The 21,436-nt window shown below is 46.2% G+C and overlaps 1 pseudogene across 1 annotated transcript; it reads left to right on the top strand.

Annotated features, from left to right (window-relative positions):
- Positions 1 to 16,109: 16,109 nt before the first annotated feature.
- Positions 16,110 to 20,653, top strand: LOC311183497 (prostaglandin E synthase 3-like; annotated as a pseudogene). Its single transcript has 3 exons — positions 16,110 to 16,256; positions 19,805 to 20,175; positions 20,546 to 20,653. The product of its transcript is annotated as a prostaglandin E synthase 3-like (transcript).
- Positions 20,654 to 21,436: the final 783 nt, after the last annotated feature.

Raw genomic sequence — 21,436 nt, forward strand, 5'->3', positions numbered from 1 at the left:
AAAGAGAAATGCTTTTATGAGCTTGCTGATTTTCACCCTCATCATTTTCAATACCTTGAATTGTGAACTGCAACACCCATGTATCAGGGCAGGTAGGATACATGTAGAATTTCAGAATCACAAAATGAACTCCCCTTCACTGGATGAAGAAACACAAAATCACATACCATCCTCTGAGTCTGCACAATAGGTGACCCTCTCAATCACTGTTTCCTTTGCTCACCATGACACATTCCCACAAAATCATGTATTATTGAATGTATAATAAAAACAGGCTTTTTATTTTGCCTGGTGTTTAAAATATAAATAAATCATATTAAGTTCATTTTCCTCTCTAGGCTCTTTCACCCAACAGTATGTGGGCGAGACGATCCACAGGCTTGGCTGTGGCCAGAGGCTGGTGTTTTCACTGCGTAGAGTATTCCACTCAATGCCAAGTAAGTGTTCCTTTCTATGGCACAGGCACGCTGGATCATTCCATTAATATTTTCTATCCAAGCTGGAATAGCACCACCTCACGAACTGTGCACGCCCATTTCTTCAGGGATCATGGTGGCAGTTTATGTATACGGGACTCTTGCACTGCTCCTGGGGTTTTCACTGGGGTTGTTTCCAAGCATTTGTTACAGTAGATAAATGAAGTGCCAGGGACATCTCCACAAGTACAGATTTTTCTTTTCCACAATCATTTTCCAAACACCGAACAGCTCTTTCTCCATGGCTGATTCTCAGGCCCCAGCACCGCGGGAGGACGGCAGGGACAGCTCTCAGGAGTGAGGGGAGCCTTGGATCCACGCTTCCCAGCACCGCTTCATCCTTGCACTTAAGGCTTTGCCCCCATCTGTCCCCCACCACCAGTCCCGCCCTTCTCCCCAGTACCCCCTTCCTGCTGGGCCTCCGGGCACTCCCTGCTCACGGTAGGCCTTGGGCACCATGCTTTTTGGGTCTGGGTCCCCTCCTTCTCCAACAGCTGTGGGGGGCTGGGGGCCTGGGTGGGGCGAGGGTGGATTTCAGCTCCCCGGAGCCCTGTTCTTTTCCACTTTGGCCCCAAGCCCTTAGGCAGGGGCAGCTCAGCGCACCCCCTCCCCGCCAGCTCCGTCCATGCTGCTCCCTGTGTTCCTCGGCCTGTCAGGCCACAGGAAGGTCCCTGAAGATGTGGGGGGTGTCTTCCCCATGCCCCCATCACCGCTCAGAGCCAGGCGGGCCTGGTGGCAACGTCTGGGCCAGGAAAGGGCTGGGCAGGCAACACCCCCCACCCGGAGGGTGGAGGGCGGTGCCCCGGGAGGAGACAAGGGGGCGCAGGGGAAGGCTGAGGGTCTCAGGGCAGCCCCACTCTAAAGCAGGTTGCCAGACTGTGGTCCTCACCCGCCCGCTTCAAAGGGACTCACACTGCAGGCACCCACAAAAGGTTAACAAAGGTTTATTTACAAGAGAAGGGGAATGAAGAAATGAATGACTCAGGGAGAAAAGGGAGATAAAGTCTTAAATGTGTCCTACCTGTTCCGCCGACCTGGAATCTCAATGACCCTCCGAGACCAAACCTGCCTGGCTGCGAGCACAAGCCAAGTCCCCGAGACCCCCTAACAGGCCTGGTTTTATTTACAAACAGAGAAGATGGCAGCTTAACTCTGCCCCTAGGTCCTCGCAACTTCCCTTTGGGGATCATGGGACTTGTAGTTCCCGGTGTCTTGATGGAGTGGGGTTGGCGTCCACAAAGCCCGTATGGAATTTGCTCAGGACATCCTTTTCCATGTAGGGGCAGGAAGGGCACAGAGCAGGTTTTCTATGATCCGAGCAGACCAGGTAAAGGAGAGCCCTGGAGCCCTCAGTGGGTTTCTCAGGCTTTTATTGAGCATTTACATGTAGTGCAGCAACCAGATACATGGCAGGCAGGGGTGCCAGGAGGCCACAGGTCTCCAAGCCCCTGGCAAGTCTTCATTCTGGCTGGGTTCTCTGTTGTTCTTTCTCCCCTTCTCTCTCCTGCCTCTCTCCTGCTTCTTTCTCCTGCCTCTCCATCTGCTTCCCTTGGTGACTATCTCTATACTCCTCCCATGGCCCACAGAAGTAAACAACACAACAATGTAACAAATGCAGGTGCCCATCAGGCAGGGCAATCCTAATGGTGGGAGGGCAAAAAAGCCTGAAAACTATTTACCCTACAATCCACCCCCTCAGGGTTTTCTCCCATACAATCTACATACAAGTATATACAAGTTTCTTTTAACAAACAGAAACACAGCAGCTATGGCTCACAAAAGAAAATACAACAGAATGCAAATAATTCTAGGCAGGGCACCAACCTAGTGGCAAAAGGCGATTATTGGCACCAGCAGATGAGCCACCATGTCTGCTGCTGAAGGCACTGCTCATGCAAGGGAGGGAACCACTCAGGCATCTGCCATCACCCACCAGGAGCGGTCAGGATTCCTGGCCACCTCCAGCTGTGGTTTTGGCCACGAGCCTCACACCACATCCACCGCCAGCATGCACTCACTCTTGGATTGGCAATACTGTCTCTTTGGGGGTAATTGTCCAATCCTCAGGGTTTTATGTCTGTAGTGATTCTAATGCTCAGCTTTCATAGCCACCAGAGCAACAGGCAGAACCCCTGCACTCAGGCCAACCCATTGCACAAGCACATGGGTCAGGGCTCCGTGGATACAAGCTTCCACATGTGGCCTCTCTTGGGTCCCTTCTTTGGCTGTGGGCTGCACCACAAGCCACGTTCCCCAGCCGTCCCCCAAGGACGGGTTCCTCAGCTCCTCATCCTCACTCAATAATGAGCAAGGAATCCCCCGCAGGTGATTTTAAGAGACTCACTGGCCTTCCTTAGCATAGCCAGGCTTCTTAACAGCTGCTCAGGGCTTCCCAATCTCAGCACCAGCTTTTGCCTTTCTACGTTGGCCTTTTTCCTCTGCCTGGCTGCTGGGCAGTATATGGGCTGCTTTTGGCCATTGAGGCCCACTGGCCAACCCCAGATTCCCATCTCCTGGGGTGTACAAACAATACCATATTCCCCCAGGGTCCCCAAAACATAACATTACCCTGCCAAAGTTCCTCCGCCCTCTGGCAGAATTGTCAGTCCATCAGTCTTTTCCTGCATCAGCACTGGGAGAGCTCTGAATCCTGGTCCTTTCTTCCCTGATGATTTTGCTGCCTCAGAGGTTGTTGGCTGGTCCTCGTGGGCCATCTCCTCCTCCACTTGAGGTCTCATCCTGCAGCTCCTGGACCAGGTCCACCTACTGTGGTCCTGAAGTGTCCTTAGCTCTTCCTGCAGCTCCTGGACTCTGGTCACTACCTGTGCTGCCATGGCATGTCCAGCGTTGTCACAGGCAAACACAGTCTGCTACTCCTTAGTCCCTCCTGAGATCTTCAGAGGCTCCATACCCATCTGCATCAGACCATCCTGCTGACTATGCCAATTGTAGGGGCATGCTGGTCACAGAGCAGGTTTTCTGTGATCTGAGCAGACCGGGTAAAGAAGAGTCCTGGAGCCCCAATTTAGAAACCAATAGCAAGTCCAGATTTGATTTTACAAAATCAAGTCAGTCAGTGTTACCTGTGTGGGGGAATATGTAAGGACCAAAGGTTATTAAATCTCTTATATTGACAAGTGCCCTCATAGACACACTCATCCCTCAGGTCATTAGTTCATGTTCCTTTGTCTAGCAACTTATAAACACAATAAGACTGTGGACTTTTGGTACATTTTCTTTGCTTCTCACCAGAGGAATTCTTCAAAGCAAACAAAGGTATTGTCTTGCTGACTTTATTGTCCCAGGCAGCCTTGCGAGGGTGGAAAGGACATTTCCAGCAGAGCAAACTATAGAATTCTTTCCTTCTTTTTGAGTCTACAGCACCTTTTCCAAAATCTCTTTCTGTAAGCTTGTGTCATACAATGCAATACAGTTACATTCTATTGTCATCGTCTGTGTCACATTCTGGGGTACCTGAACTTGCGACATGATTCTTTAAAATTTAGGTAGACCAAGGGTCATTCTTTGTGCTGTGAGTTCTATGGGTTTTGACAAATGCATGTTGTTAAATGTAGCTATCTTCATAGTATTTTCCCAATAAGTTACTTGTCTTTTTAACATCATTTTTGCAGAGCATAAACTTTTAGTAAAGTGCAAAGGTCTGTTTATTATTTCATAGGTCATGCTTCTAGTGTTTTATCTAAAAAGTTATTAGCAAATCCAAAGTCACATGTATTTGTATTACTATGTCTTATTTGAGAAGTTTTATAGTATTGCATTTTACTTTTATGTTTATGATTCAATTTGAGTTTGTTCGTTTTTTAATAAGGTTTAGGTCTGTATCTAGGTGCATTTTATTAGTGTTGTTGGCTTTCTGTGTATGGGTCCCCAGCACATTTTGTTAGATTTATGCTTAGGTATTTCTTTTTTCTTCCTTTTTTTAAAGTTTTTATTTATTTATTTATTTATTTATTATTGATTATTTATTTATTTATTTATTTATTTATTTAAACAAGCACTGGGTACAGTCAGAAGCACAGGAGGGTGAGAGAATTCACCAGAACCAGAGCTGGAAACAGAACAGGCAGACTGACAAAATACACTGCTGAGAAAAGGGGCGGAGCAACATGGCGGCGAGGAGACGCTGCGAATAAGAGCTCCCATTAAAAAAAGTTAATAGGGAAGAAAAGCGGCAGGTCCCAGTGAGAACTGGGACACGGAAGATATAGAAGAACCACACGCAACCTAACAACTCCTCAGGAAAAAAGCACACCACAAAAAGAAAACCAACCCCCAGATTCCAACGACAGCAACTTGGAAGAACTTCTGAGCCTTCCAGAAAGAGAATTTAAAATTGCTGTGATTAAAAAAATGACAGAACTCATAAAGGAAAACAATGATCAGAAGAAGGAAATTGAGTCCCTAAAGAGGGAAGCAAAAGAAACGCAGGAGATCAAAGAATTAATGGAGGAACTAAAGAACTCTGGGAAAAGCAATGAAAGCAGAATAGATGAAATGGAAGAACGAATAAGTACTCTTGAAGACACAGAAATAAAAAGAACCAAAACAGAAAAGGAAAGAGAAGTACGAAGGAAAAAGAATGAAGAAAGACTTCGGGAACTATCTGACTCCATGAGGAAAGGAAATATAAGAGTTATAGGAATACCAGAAGGAGAGGAGAGAGATGTAGGAACAGAGAAAATATTCCAGGAGATAATTGAAGAGAACTTCCCAAACGCAAAGAAGGAGCTAAAAATTGATATACAAGAAGCAAGAAGAACACCAAACTTCCACGACGAAAGGAAAAATACAGCAAGACACATAATAGTAAAGCTCCCAAGAATCCAGGACAAGGAAAAAATAATGAAGCTGACAAGAGGGAAGAAACAGATAACATTCAAATGAAAACCAATCAGGCTGACATCAGACTTCTCTGAAGAAACACTATGGGCAAGGAGAGAGTGGAGGGACATAGTCAACAGACTCCAAGAAAACAGATGCCAACCAAGAATACTCTATCCCGCAAAGCTCTCCTTCATTTATGAAGAAAGAATAAGGACCTTCCCAGACAAAGAGAAACTCTGAAATTTCATTACGAATAAACCCCCACTCCAAAAAATACTACAAGGAGTCCTAAAGCCAGAACCTCAGAGGGACGAATAACAAAGAAAGAAGGCCAAAAAAAAAGTTGTTAAAAGAAAAAATAAATAGGGGCCTCCCCTGTGGTGCAGTGGTTGAGCGCTGGGTTGCGAAGCTGCCCGCAGCCTCTGCAGCGCTGGTTCGATCCTCAGCTGCTCCCCTACCACAGGAGGAAGGTCCCACATGGCGCGCAGACCTCTCCTGCCACCCGCTGCTCCCCTCAGCAGTGTACTTTGGTCCTTCTGCCTGCTCTGCTCTCTGCTCTGGCTCTGGTGAGTTCTCTCACCCTCCCATGCTTCTGACTTTACCCAGTGCTTGTTTAAATAAATAAATAAATAAATAAATAGTCAATAATAAATAAATAAATAAATAAATAAAAACTTTAAAAAAAGGAAGAAAAAAGAAATACCTAAGCATAAATCTAACAAAAAATTTATTTATACATATAAATAAATAAACAAATAAATAAAAAATATTTAAAAAAATAGTTATGGGGCCTTATAAAAAAAGAATAAATAAATAAAATCAAAGGAAAGACAAACACAATGGCAAATACAAATGCTAACATATCCATATTAACTATAAATGTAAATGGACTAAACTCTTCAATAAAAAGACACAGAGTCGCAGCCTGGATTAAGAAACAAAACCCAACCTTTTGCTGTCTCCAGGAAACACATTTAGCTACAAAAGATATAAACAGGCTCAAAGTTAAAGGATGGAAAACAATCCTACAAGCAAATGGACCAAAAAAGAAAGCAGGAACAGCTATACTTATATCAGATAAAACAGACTTCAAACTCAAAAAAATAAAAAGAGACCCCAATGGTCACTACATTATGATCAAGGGGACAATACTTCAAGAAGAAATAACACTCATTAACATATACTCACCAAACGAAGGAGCACCAAAATATATCAGACAACTGTTGTCCTCTCTGAAAACAGACATCAGAGAAAACACATAAGTAGTGGGAGACTTCAACACACCACTATCGACAATGGATAGATCAACAAGACAAAAAATAAGTAAAGAAACTAAATCTCTAAATAAGGACCTAGAGCATTTGGGCTTAACAGACATCTATAGAACACTAAACCCCAAAAAAACGGAGTACACATTTTTCTCAAGCGCACACAGATCATTCTCCAGGATCGATCACATACTGGGGCACAAGACAAACATCAACAGATACACCAAGATCGAAATCGTATCAACCATATTTTCTGACCATGAAGGCATCAAACTAGAAATAAACCATAAAAAGAAGGCAAGGAACTTTCCTACCTCATGGAGATTAAAAACCACACTACTGGAAGACCACTGGACTAATGAGGAGATCAAAGAAGAAATAAAAAAATACTTTGAATTGAATGACAATGAGGACACAATTTCCTAAATGTATGGGATGCAGCAAAAGCAGTAATAAGAGGAAAATATATAGCCATAGAGGCCCACATCAAGAAAAAAGAAAGAACTCAAAGAAACAACCTAATCTCGAAGCTCAAAGATCTAGAAAAGGAACAACAAAAAAAACCCAAAATCAGTAGAAGAAAAGAAATAATAAAAACCAAAGCAGAAATAAATGAAATTGAAACTAAAAAAACAATCCAAAAGATCAATGAAACCAAGAGCTGGTTCTTTGAAAAAATAAAATAGACAAACCCCTAGCCAGGCTCACAAAAGAAAAAAGGGAGAAAGCACAAATAAACAGGATCACAATGAAAGAGGAGAAATCACAACGGACACTGCAGAAATCAAAAGAATAATCAGAAACTACTATGAACAGTTATATGGGAACAAGTTCAATAATCTAGAGGAGATGGACAAATTCCTACAACTCTCCAATCACCCAAAGCTAGATAAAGAAGAAATAGAACACCTAAACAGACCAATTACAAGCAGCGAAATTGAAATGGTAATCAAAAACCTCCCCAAAAACAAAAGCCCAGGACCTGATGGATTTACAAATGAATTCTACCAAACATTCAGAGACGAATTAGTGCCTATCCTTCACAAATTCTTTCAAAAAATTGAGAAGGAAGGGACAATACCAAACACGTTCTATGAAGCCAACATTACACTAATACCAAAACCTAACAAGGACAACTCAAAAAAGGAAAACTACAGGCCAATCTCCCTAATGAACACTGATGCAAAAATCCTCAATAAAATTTTAGCTATCAGAATCCAACAATGTATCCATAAGATAATTCACCACGACCAAGTTGGATTCATTCCAGGGACACAAGGATGGTTTAACATCCGAAAATCAATCAACGTTATCCAACACATCAACAAAAAGAAATATAAAAACCATATGATAATATCAATAGATGCTGAGAAAGCTTTCGACAAAGTGCAACACACATTCATGATAAAAGCCCTTGAAATTCTTGGGATACAAGGAACATACATCAACATCATAAAGGCCATCTATGACAAGCCAACAGCCAGTATCATTCTCATGGTGAAAAGCTGAAAGCAATTCCATTAAGATCTGGAACAAGACAAGGATGTCCACTGGCACCACTGCTCTTCAATATAATACTGGAAGTCCTAGCCAGAGCAATAAGACAAGAGAAAGACATCCATGGAATCAAAAATAGGAAAAGAAGAAGTCAAACTATCACTATTTGCAGATGATATGATAATATACATAGAGAACCCCAAAAACTCCACAGAAAAACTAATTCAAGTCATCAATCAGTTCAGTAAAGTGGCAGGATACAAAATCAACATGCCAAAGTCAGTAGCCTTCCTATATACAAACAATAAATCAGAAGAAGAAGAAATAAAAAAAAATCCCTTTTATTATTGAAACAAAAAAAATCAAATATTTGGGAATAAATCTAACAAAAGAGGTAAAGGACCTATACAAAGAAAACGATAAAACACTGTTAAAAGAAATAGAAGAAGACACGAAGAAATGGAAAGACTTCCCCTGCTCATGGATTGGAAGAATAAACATTATTAAAATGGCCATCCTATCAAAAGCAATATACAGATTCAATGCTTTCCAATCAAAATTTCAATGTCATTCTTCAAAGAAATAGAACAATTATTGATGAAATTCATATGGAATCACAAAAAACCCTGAATAGCCAAAGCTCTCCTGAAAAAAAAAAGAAGGGAATGGAGGCATCACACTCCCAGACTTCAAACTATACTACAAAGCCATAATCATCAAAACTGCATGGTATTGGAACAAGAACAGACATACAGACCAATGGAATCGAATAGAAAATCCAGAAATAAACCCACAGATTTATGGTCAACTAATCCTTGACAAAGGAGCAGACTATGCATTGGAGCAAAGAAAGTTTGTTCAATAAATGGTGCTGGGAAAACTGGGTCGCTACATGCAAAAGAATGAAGCTTGAACACTACCTCACACCATACACAAAAATCAACTCAAAATGGATTAAAGAACTAGACATAAGACCTGAAACCATAAAATACATAGAAGGAAATATAGGCGAAACACTACGTGATTTGCACATCAAAGACATCTTTACAGACACATCATCCAAAGCAGTGATAGTGAAGGCAAAGATAAACAGCTGGGACTACATGAAATTAAAGAGCTTCTGCACAGCAAAAGAGACAATAACAAAAACAAGGAGAAACCCCACCAACTGGGAGAACATTTTTGTACACAACACTAATGATAAAGGACTGATCACAAAAATCTGCAAAGAGCTGATGAGACTCAACAACAACAAAGAAAATAATCCAGTCAAAAAATGGGCTGAGGAGCTAAAAAGAAACTTCTCTGAAGAGGAAATGCAAATGGCCAACAGGCATATGAAAAAATGTTCAACATCACTTTTAATCAGGGAAATGCAAATCAAAACTACCATGAGATACCATCTTACACCAGTGAGAATGGCACATATTAAAAAAACTAGCAACAACAAATGCTGGCGAGGGTGTGGAGAAAAAGGAACCCTTCTGCACTGTTGGTGGGAGTGCAAACTGGTCCAACCACTATGGAGAGCTGTGTGGAGATTTCTGGACCTACTAAACATAGAGCTTCCATATGATCCAGCAATTCCACTCCTAGGTATTTACCCAAAGGACACAGAAACATCAATTCCAAGGAACACCTGCACCCCTATGTTTATAGCAGCACTGTTTACAATAGCTAAGCTTTGGAAACAGCCCAAATGCCCAAAAATAGATGACTGGATCAAGAAGATGTGGTACATATATACCATGGAATATTACTCAGCATTCAAAAAAGATAAATACATGCAATTTGCAGTAACATGGATGGAGCTGGAAGGGATCATGCTCAGCGACATAAGCCAGAAAGAAAACGAAAAATACCAGATGGTCTCACTCATAGCAGGAATCTAGAAAACTTAAATAAGGGACCGGGAAAATGAATAACTAAGAAAGTGAAAATCAAAATCAACAAAAAACTATGAACCAGAGACACTTTTTGGGGGGTGAGGGTCGGGAGGGGAGGGATTGGGATCAGAATGGGGGGGGTGCAATTGTATGGGGAATATAAAAATAAAATTAAGTCATATAAAAAATAAATAAATAAATCTTTAAATTAAATAAAATAAAATAAAATAAAAATACACTGCTGAGGGGAGCAGCAAGCACAGCAGGAGAGGTCTGTGCACCATGTGGGACCCTTGCCGTTGGCTGGGGATCGAACCGGTGCTGCAGAGGCTGTGGGCAGCTTCACAGCCCAGCGCTCAACCACTGCGCCACCAGGGGAGGCCCTGCTTAGCTATTTCTTTTGGGGTAGAATTTTTATACCATCTCACACCAGTGAGAATGGCACATATTAAAAAAAAACTAGCAACAACAAATGTGGGCGAGGGTGTGGAGAAAAAGGAACTCTTCTGCACTGTTGGTGGGAGTGCAAACTGGTTCAACCACTATGGACAGCTGTGTGGAGATTTCTGGACCTACTAAACATAGAGCTTCCATATGATCCAGCAATTCCACTCCTAGGTATTTACCCAATGGACACAGAAACATCAATTCCAAAGAGCTCCTGCACCCCTATGTTTATAGCAGCACAATTTACAATAGCTAAGCTTTGGAAACAACCCAAATGCCCCAAAACAGATGACTGGATCAAGAAGATGTGGTAATATACACTATGGAATATTACTCAGCATTCAAAAAAAGATAAACACATGCAATTTGCAGCAACATGGATGGCGCTGGAAGGGATCATGCTCAGCGAAATAAGCCAGAAAGAAAAAGAAAAATACCGGATGGTCTCACTCATAGCAGGAATCTAGAAAACTTAAATGAGGAACTAGGAAAATGAATAACTATAAGAAAGTGAAAATTAAAATCAACAAAAAACTATGAACCAGAGACACTCTATGGGGGGTAGAGGGCGGGAGGGGAGGGATTGGGGTCAAAATAAGGAGGTTGCAATTGTATGGGGAATATAAAAATAAAATTTATTACTAAAAAAAAGTTAAAAAAAAAGAATGTTTCTTTAATTTTAAATCCCAGTTGTTCATGTTGCTTACGGGGAAACTAATAAAATTTTGTATATTGACCACATACCCTGCAACCTTCCTATAGTTGCTAATTATTTCTGAGTTTTTTTAAGCTTTCTAGTGGTTTTTTACCTGGAATACATAATTGATTGTTTCATATCAATATGTATTCCCTTTATAGCTTTTCTTTTCTGTTACTTATCATATTAGTTAGGACAGCCCACAGTTCTGAATTGGTGTAGTGGCAGAGGACATAATGGCCTGTTTCTCTATTTGGTGGCTCATCTTTAAGTATAATGTTAGTTACATGTTTTCATTTATACATTTTAGTAGTTTAAGGAAAAGCCCTTTATATTCTGGATTTTTGATTTTTTTTTGTAATTTCTAATGTGTGTTAAAATATATTGAGTGTTTTTATGTCTGTTGATATGGTAATATGTTCTTATTCACTCTTAATGTAAAGTGTTATATTACCTGACATATAGGTGTTAAACTGGTCTTGTATTACAAAATGAACCACACTTAGTCATGATGCATATATTTCAATAATTTCAATGCAAGTCACTGGACTTGATTTTTTTAACATCTCTAGATTTTCATTGTATTTAGTTGTTTTGGTTTACAAAGTAATTATGGTCTCCAAAAATGAATTGGATTATGCATGAGAGGCAATACGGAGGCAGAGTGAAGACACTGGGCTCACCGCCACCATATGCTCACAACACTGTGCAGGACAACATCGATGCCCCTGAAAGAGAAATGGGTGACCAGGGCACACACCAGGAGCAGGGACCAATGGCAAGAGACAGGGAAAACTTTAACTGACCTGCATCTACAGTTATACTGGAGCAGAATTAAACCCCCTACAGATGTGGACTCGGGGACACAAGCCACATTGGGGCCTTTGGCGACTCAGCACTTCCCTCAGCGCTGAGCTCAACCCACTGGGCCATTTTTGAAGACATCATACCTCTGCAGCTCAGAGTGTCTTTCTGATGGTAGAAGGTACATGAATACTTCATACCTATAGAAGCACTCACATGCCACACTCATGTAGACTCACATGCACACACTTGCACACAGTGCAAGACATGCACATACACCTAAAGAAAATAGTGCAAATACCTAATTCCATACTCACTGCTAGCTCTCCTTCATGCTCCTGTCTCACTATCTGATCACCATGTGACCCCTCTGACTTTTCTAAAATTTTCTAAATGCTTTCCAAAATTTTCTAAATTTTCTGAACTTTTCACTGCTGATACAAGAATGTTAAAGGAAATTTTGGTCTCTGGCGTCCAATGTGTTGGAAGTGTGGGCGCAGTCATAAACGGGAAGCAAACGCGGTCGGTTTCAAACACCAATTTAATGTGTCCTGGGATAGACATTTTAACTAAACAATCCATTTCAAACTGTCTCCTCCAGGTGGAGAAAGAGCGTCCAGATGCCTCCACGCCCCAGGGCCCCGCAGGTACAGCAGTTCACCTGGAGGTGCCCCTGCAGTGGGAGCCAGTGTGTCCATGGCAGCCTTCTCCTCGCGCCCTCTGGGACCTGTGTGGGAAGAGCAGAGCCAGTGAGGCCCAAGCACGGAGGGACCTGTTGAGGAGGCTCTTTCCTTCATGACCCCTCCCAGGGAGTGCTGCATGGACTCAGATGCGAGAAGGCGCAGATGGAAACCCGGAGGCCCTACAGAGGAGCCACTCACTGGCGGGTGAGAGATTCTCCAACTTGGAATCTCCATTGTGAAAAAGGGCCCAGTCCAGGGGGACTTCCTACCATGGATGTCAGTCCCTGACAGCGCCAGTCAGCCCGAAGAGCTCCTGCATCTTCTGCACCGTCCGGGTGCCCAGGGCTGCCAGCAGGGCCCTCATGGGATAGAGCCTAAGATGGGGAAGCAAGGCCCTGGGGTCCCAGGCTCTGGCCCTGGGGCCTCTGGAGGCTCAGCCCACACAGCTCCACTCCCATCCCCGGCCCTGCACCTGCTTAGCTGCCACAAGCCCTCATCTCCCCCCCTTCCACCGCTCTGCTCTCCTCCAGGTGCTTCACCAGTCCAATTGCCCTCCTGGCCCTTCACCTGCTCTGCTCCTGAGACTGCTGTGCTCGCGGACATCTGTGCTCCACGTCTATGGGCTCGTGCTGCTCCTGGCCCCTCTGGCTGGGCCCAGCCCCTGTCCCCTCTCCAGGGCCTCGGCCTCCGCTGGTGGTCTCCTTTCACCATGGCCACTGGGTGGCTTCCCTGGAGTGGGGAAGTGAATTCTGGGGAGGTGCTGGTGATCATCCTAATCCCCGGCAGGGTGAACTCTGGACTGGTGTTGTCCACTGAAGGGTGCACAGAAACAGCAACATTTTAGAATACTGTTGAGGATTCTTCGAACTCTGGACCTGTAGCCTCCGTGGGAATGAAGGGTGGAATGGGAATGGTCAGCACGGTGTTCATGGCCCAGTGTCTCTGCAGGGGCCACCAGTCTGCTGAACAGGAGGCACTTCCTTGGGGATGCTCGGGTGGTGCTGGAGGGCTGGGGGGCTGGGCTGGAGGTTTTCCTGCTGCTTTCCTGGTCCGGCTTCAGCTGGGGGCCTGGCAGGCAGTGGTGCTGTGCTCCTCCACGGGGCCTGGCAAGGTGGTGTCGGGCAGCCGGGCTTCCTCCTGCAGGGGGCCTGGCAGCAAGATGGCGCTATGCCCCCTGGCCTCCCGCAGCACGGGCCCTGACCTGGAGGCCATGCTGGGCTTCCAGGCGTCCCGCAGCAGGGTCCCTGAGCCAGAGACTGAGCTCTGCACGCTGGCGTCCTCCTGTGGGATGCCTGGCCCGGAGGTGGTGGTGGGCTTCTGGGCTTCCTCCTTCTGGGACACTCGCAAGGTCTCGCACCCCGAGACCTCAGGCTGCAGGTGGTCCTCCGGCATCGGGGCGCAGTGGACCCCATCGGGACTGAGGAGTTTGGGGGTGATGGCGGGGTCCGGCTCCTCCTCGTCCGGCCACTGCCTGGAGAGCAGCATGAGGTAGGTCCCCATCACAGGGTCATACCTGGCCTCCAAAAGCGCCCTGTCGATGACCTCTTTCCGGAACCCCAGGCGGACCATGGCTTCTGTCGCGGCCTGGTGCTGGCCCGGGGATGGCTCGCGGCAGGGTGGGAGTCCGTTCATCAGCCCCACCCAGGGGTGCTGTATGACGCTGTCCAGGGTGCTGCGGCTCTGGGGGTCGAGCGCCCTCATCTTCCTCAGCAGGTCCCGGCACTGCTGGGAGAGGTAGTGCGGCTCGTGGTAGATGCCGCTCGGCACCCTGGCCCGCAGCTCCCCGAGGCCGGTGCCCGCGAAGGCAGCTCCCCGGTGACCATGTCGTAGAGGACCCCCCAGGCTCGAGATGTCCGCCGCGGGGCCACTGTACTCCTGGCGACGGAGGCGCTTGGGGGCGCGAACTCCGGGCGGCCGCAAGGGGTCTTGAGCAGCGCCGCCCCGAGACCTGGGCGCTGAGCCTGAAGTCCGCGAGCTTGACGTTTCGGTGCTGGTCCAGGAGCAGGTTCTCCGGTTTCAGGTCCTGGTGCGCGACGCCCGGGCGTGGCAGTGGCTGAGCGCGCGAGGATCTGCCGGAAGAGGCGGCGCTTCCGTGTCCCCAGGCGCCCGCGCTCCAGCAGGTCGTCCTCCAAGTCGCCCCTGTGCGCTCCGGGTCCAGCAGCACCTCGTCCTCGGGGTCCACCACCGGGAAGAGCTGCACTATGCTCGGGTGCCGAAGGACTCATGCAGGCCACCTCGCGGGCCAGGAGCCTCTGGGGCGTGCCGGACTTGGGGACGACCTTTATGGCCACCTCCGTGCCCGTGGGCAGGTGCCGCGCCAGCGTGACCTTGGGTGGGCGCCCTCCCCCAGCGTGCGGAGCGTCACATACTCTCAGGGCCAGTCCCTGGGCACACGGGCGCGTCGGGCAGGGAGGCGGACCCGCCCCTGCGCGCAGGCCCTGGTGTCTAGAGCCTCGGCACTAGCTCCGCTACCGGATTAGCAAGTGCGCTGTTAGCCTAGAGCCAGTAGCACTCGGAAAGGGTCCCCGAAACTAAGTAAATGCTACCCGCGCTGACTACTCTACCGAAACACTAAGGACGCTGACCGTGCTGACTTACCTCTACCAGAAACACGGACTATGCTAACCTAACTAGGACACTAATACTAACTAATTACACACTCAAAAATGAAAACACACAACCAAAACAAGTAACAATGAGATAAAAATTTAAAACTATAATAAAAATAAACCAATTACAAACTAACTACTAAAGTTAACACAGACAAAACGAGCAAAGCACAAGAGAACAAACAACAATTACAAACTAACAACTAAAATAAAAAAATAGACAAACAACAAAGGGGAAAAAACAACACACAAAAATAACAACACAAGGGAAAATGGGGGAAATCAAAAAAAAAAAGAAAAATTAAAAAATTAAAAACAAAAACATAAAAATTAATATAAAAATAAGCAAATAATAAAACAATGAATGAAAATAAAAAACAAAGAAATAAAAATAAAATTAAATTAAATTAAATTAAATATCTAAAATAAATAGCTAAAATAAATAACTGAATAAGAAATAAAGCGAAAGCAATCCAACCCACCAACACGCGCTCTCTCTCTCTCCCTCTGAGCCCACCGTCACTAGCCCAACACTCCTCGCTCTACCTGCACCGCCGTGGGCCGCGCGGGGGCTTCAGTAGGCTCCGCGGGTGATGTCACAGTGCTCTTTGTGGCGTCAGAGCAGAGGCCACGCCCCCGGCAGAGGGCACCCCAGGGGCTTTTCAGCCTTCACGGGACAGCAACCGCCAGGAGCTGTGTGGACAGACTCCCTGGAGCCTGGAACCCTCCCGTTCCAGAGCCCGCAGGGCGCTGGCGAGGCCGTGTCCTCTGTCACGAGCGACCCTGTCCCAGGTTTCTGCTTTTAGGGTCTCTCCGCACAGCCCCCCTCAAACCCTGATGCGTCTCACATGACCCAACACCGTCCACGGGCACAATAAACGACACCATGTTGGGCGCATGAGACGCGACAGAGTCCGCTCTTCACACCCCGACACTGAAAACTCTCTGGGACATGGTTCCCCCCGTTTGGCCCACGAGCTGCGTGTGCCCCTCGGCGGCCCACAGGCCGGAGGCCGGGGCAGCACCCGCACGTTGGCAGATGCTGTAAAGCGGGTCCTGGGGGTGGTGTGTGCCCCCCCCCCACCCCGCGCTGCGGGGACACCCCCTGACCTGACTCAGCCGGGCTGTGGGCAGCTGGGGCTGGTCAGCTCCCCCCGAGATTTCTGGCTTGGAAATATATGCTCCTGGGGCTCCCCATTGGTACAGCGGGTTGAGCGCAGGGCTGTGGAGCTGTCCGCAGCCTCTGCAGCGCTGGTTCGATTCCAGTCCCGCCAGGGAGAGCCCACATGGCACGCGGACCTCTCCTTTCCCGCCCACTGCGCCCCTCAGCAGTGTACTTCTGTTGTCTGCCTGTTCTTCTCCCCACTCTGTCTCTGGTGAATCCCCTCACCCTCCCACACCTCTGGCCTGTACCCCAGTTCTTGTATAAATAAATCTTTAAAAAAAAAAAAAGACTATTTAAAAAAATCTGCTTCTTGCTCGAACTCGGGGTCGGGGAGCAGAGGATGGCAAAGGCCAGGTCCGGACGCTGTGGCCCTGCGCCCCGCCGGGAACGGCCCGGCTTCTGGAAGTGGTGGGTTTGCGTGAGCAGTGGGGTCCGCTGCTGCTCAGGCTGCAGGTTCCCCCCGCCCCAGGCCAACCCTGGTCACTCACGCACAGCGTCCGCCGAGGACCAGGTCTCCCCTGAGCAGCCCGGGGCGCGGCCAGAGCCCGAGGCTCAGAGCCTGGGCTCGGGGGTCGGGCCCAGTGGCCCAGTCCCGGGCCCGGAGGGCGGAGGGTGTCATCCGTCTCGGGGGACAGGACGCCCAGGGCAGGTTCCCGCGGGCCGCCCCCCGGGGACCTGCCCCGGCAGCGGCCGGGAGAGGCCGGGCTGCTCCTCCTGCGACCGCGGCTGCCCCGGAGCTGCCGCGCAGAGAGGCCGCGGCCTCGCCCGGGTCGGGGCGGACTCCCGGGCCCCTTCCCGGCTTTCTCCCCAACCTCACGGCCGCCTCGGGGGAGTCCGCGCTCTGCGGCCGCCTGTGTCCGCGCCCGCCTCAGCCTCAGGGCTGCCAACCCCACGGGGGCTCCGCGTTCCCTCTCGCCTCCGAGAACCCACGATGCCCCCGCCAGCCTGGGCTGCTGCGCGTCACGGGCCAGGGCTGAGCATATATGAACAATATAGATACTAAATGATTTTGTTATCAGAACCAGCGTCCTCAGGGGTGGGGGCTGCCTCAGCCTCAGTGGTGCTCTCCCGCCTGCTGCGCCAGCACAAGTCAGTTGTGGCAGTTGCTCCTCAGAACCCAGGAGCCGCCCGTTTACTTCTTGGATGGTGGGATGGACCAATCAGATGCAAGATATGAGCTGACTGGTGCTAAATGGTCCGGTTAGCCACAGAACTGAAAAAATGGTCCAATCAGTCTTGTGGGTGTGGCACCGTGAAAGAAGATATAAGCCAGGGGTGGAGGGCGCTGGAGGACAGACTGTTCCAGCAGCTGAAGAAAGAAAGTGAAGACTAGTCCTTGGCCTCCTGAAAAAGAAGGATCAGAAGTTGAAAGAAGAAGGGAGGAAGGAAGCATGCAGTGTCTGAACACTGAGGGGAAAGAGAAGCTGAAGACCTCGATCAGAGATTGGGCCTCGAAGTCTCTGACATCGCCAGAAAGGAGCACACAGACTCTGGGCCTGGTGTCACAGAGAGCTGTTAACACTGGGTGTCTCTGACACCACCCAGGGGAACCAGTAGTGACCATCACTCCCGGCCAGTGCTGTCCAGCATTCCTCGTGACCAGTGGTGACTGTCTCTACTGGCCAGTGTGTTCTAGCTCTGTTGACAGGTGACCTGCACTCTGCTTGTGCTTGTGGTGGACACCGCCTGGGTGAGATAGCCGCCACTGTGGCCACAGTTAGTTCTTTGTTTCCCCTGTTTGCAGGATCAACCCCATGATTGTTGTTCCCTAAGCCTGAGATCTCTTGCAATTGTGCACAGGTGAGAACCCACAAACAGTGACCTGGCCTCTCCTTGGGCACTGTCCTTTGTTCAACTATAGCCCATAGACCCCTATTGTATGGGTGTTGTATTGCTATAGCCCTTGGTTTTGGTTTTTGGCCTTTTGGCCTTTCGGGGCTCTCTTGTCATAGAGCTCAGGCAGGTGGGCAGCCATTATGACCTAACCTGGTATCTCATCCAGCCTCCTGCCCCTACTACCCCAGTTTCAGTTTCAAAATAAAATGTATAATCTAGGCAAAAAAAGTATCTGATAATTGGAACTAAAATAGATAATTTTTGCATACATTATACTTTTCCTGTTTCCCAGTATTTATTATAGTGGCATTTATTTCAATCATTTAAAATAAATAATGCATTTTCATTCTGTATGTTTGTGATGACTTTCAGTTGTCTTATTTATCATCCAAAAATCTGTTTGCCCAAACCATCATGTAAAAAAATTCACCAGCTTGCATAATCTAGACAAATTAATGACTGGAAGGGGAAGTGGAGACAGATATATAGGATATATTGCATGTTGTGGACCAAAAACAAAGGTATTTGCATATTTGATAAGGAGTTTAAACACATGAATACATATTTACATAACTTTTCAATAAGATGCTGAAAATTCTATGTAGAAGAACTGAATCATAATAAGTACCCGGTAGATTCTCTGTGCCCTAAAGCTGACTCAGTGACTAGGTTGTCCTTTGGTATAACCAACTAATGTATGGAAATATAGACTGCCATGGTTGAAAACCTTCAAGAAATTCCTCTGTCTGTCACTTAGTACCTGAACAACTGAAAAAAGCTCATTGTTTTTAGAAATAGTTCATCTTATTTTGTGAGAGCTGTTGCAGTAAGATAAAATTAAATTTATCTCCTGATAGATATCTAATCTTTTCATCTTTGGGTAAAGGTAAGACTAATTTTAAATAATGTAAAAAAAAGAAGATATGCTGCAAATCCCATTGTCACTTGTCACCACAAGTGTCTTCTCTTGTCCAATCTAAATACCAAATGTTCTAAGTAAGAGTATTTTGTTCTTTACATGGTCTCATCCATACATATCCCCATCTTCATTGTCCAAGATGGGCCTTCCTGACTCCCACACACCACCCTAATTCCCTTAGATGTCACCCAGCTTAATAGCATCCTGCTATCCCTGTGTTCACATTTTCTGTGTTGTACTATTATTGTTATGTAACATTCAGCTTTCAGCCTGTAAGGTTTTAAAGGACAATGCCCTTGAGTTAGCTTTTATATGTTCAATACAAAAATACTTCCTGTATGTCTCAACTTCTGATTTCGGATTGAAGGGCTCTTTGAAATGGAGAGTAAACAATGAAAAGCAAGCCATAAATATAATTTAAGTCCTCAGTAAAAGCAACTGTGACTTTTCTTCCGGAAGTGCTTACCTCCAGAAGACAGCATTTAATATTTCGGATTTTATCTCATTCCTCCAAGCTATATGTGTCCTTCTGGGCAACATTGGCATTCATTGCATATTAAAGATCATAACCAAATTATCATAACAGTCTTGCCACCCCGCGCTCGCACACACGCACGTTCATTCTCCGTCCTCGTGCCCCTTTTCCTACACTTTCCTCCTTCCCTGACCGAGTTGCTGCCTGAGAGGACTCGCGCCCTGGCTGCTGCCACCCACGTGGCCCGCCCCCCTCGCCCGCCCCCCGCCCCCCGCCCCATCCCCTATGCAGCTGCTTCTGCAAAGTGGTATGGTTGAAGGGACTATGTCTTCATTGAATTTTGCGTTGAAGACAGTAAAGATGTTAATGTAAATTTTGAAAAATCCAAACTTACATTCAGTTGTCTTGGAGGAAGTGATTTTAAACATTTAAGTGAAATTGATCTTTTTCACTGTATTGATCCAAATGATTCCAAGCATAAAAGAATGGACAGGTCTCAATTAAATGTTGTTTACGAAAAGGAGAATCTGGCCAGTCGTGGCCAAGGTTAACAAAAGAAAGGGCAGGACCTCCCCAGTGGTGCAGGGGTTGAGCGCTGGGCTGCAAAGCTGCCCTCAGCCTCTGCAGCGCTGGTTCAATCCTGGCGACTGGGTGAGGGTCCCACTTGGCACGCAGACCTCTCCTGCCTTCCGCTGCTCCCCTCAGCAGTGTACTTCGTTAGTCTGCCTACTCTGTTCCCCGCTCTGGCTCTGGTGAATTCTCTCGCCCTCCCGTGCTTCTGACTGTACCCAGTGCTTGTATAAATAAATAAAAATAAATCTTTAAAAAAAAAAAAAGAAAGGGCAAAGCTTAATTGGCTTAGTGTGGACTTCAATAATTGGAAAGACTGGGAAGATGATTCAGATGAAGACATGTCTAATTTTGATCACTTCTCTGAGATGATGAACAACATGGGTGGTGATGAGGATGTAGATTTACCAGAAGTAGATGGAGCAGATGATGATTCACAAGACAGTGATGATGAAAAAATGCCAGATCTGGAGTAAAGGAGTATTGTCATCACTGGAATTTAAGAAAGAAAAATAACTTCTCTGCAAGATTTCATGATTGAGAGAATTCCTGAGTTGGTAGCTCTAAAGGCAGATGCTATATTTGCCTCTTTTAACCATTTTTCAATATGTTTGTTTTTTAAAAGGCGTCACTAAGGGTTGATATGTACCATTGTATGGGGCAATTTTAAGTCAGCTAGGGCAATAACCTTATGCATGAACATTTCCCAGATTTACATGACACTGTTGTGGTTCTAGGCAATTGGTACAGCAGTTGTGATAAAAAACATTTCACCTAAGTCTCCTTTACTTCGTAACATAGATAACTGACGTGATGATAGGGAAGTTCAGGCTTGGGGAAAGATAACTAAATTTTAGATTTTAGAACGTGGACTCAAAATGGCTGAAATAAATTGGTTGATACCATAAACTAATAACCCATTGTTACTCTGATATATCCTTCAGATATATCACTAAAGTTTTATTTTAAAAAATGTATTTCACATTCTTGTACTTAAGTAATCACTTGTCAGTGTTCCAGATGTATCTAAGGTAAAAAGAGTGAATGCCCTAACTTAGATGGTTTTTGAAGCCTGTACATTTGCTATTGTTTGACCCTTAAACTTTTACATCTCTTAGCATGGAGGACGAAGAAAGGCTATATATCGTTGCTTGAGAGTCTGTACATTTAGACCAAATTTGTATTTGCACTGTCAATATGGCAAATGAGTGAAAAAAAATGTTAATACACTATTGGATTTTTTATTTCTTTTTGATTCA

Source organism: Talpa europaea (genome assembly GCF_964194135.1).
Source record: "Talpa europaea genome assembly, chromosome: 1".
NCBI lineage: Eukaryota > Metazoa > Chordata > Mammalia > Eulipotyphla > Talpidae > Talpa > Talpa europaea.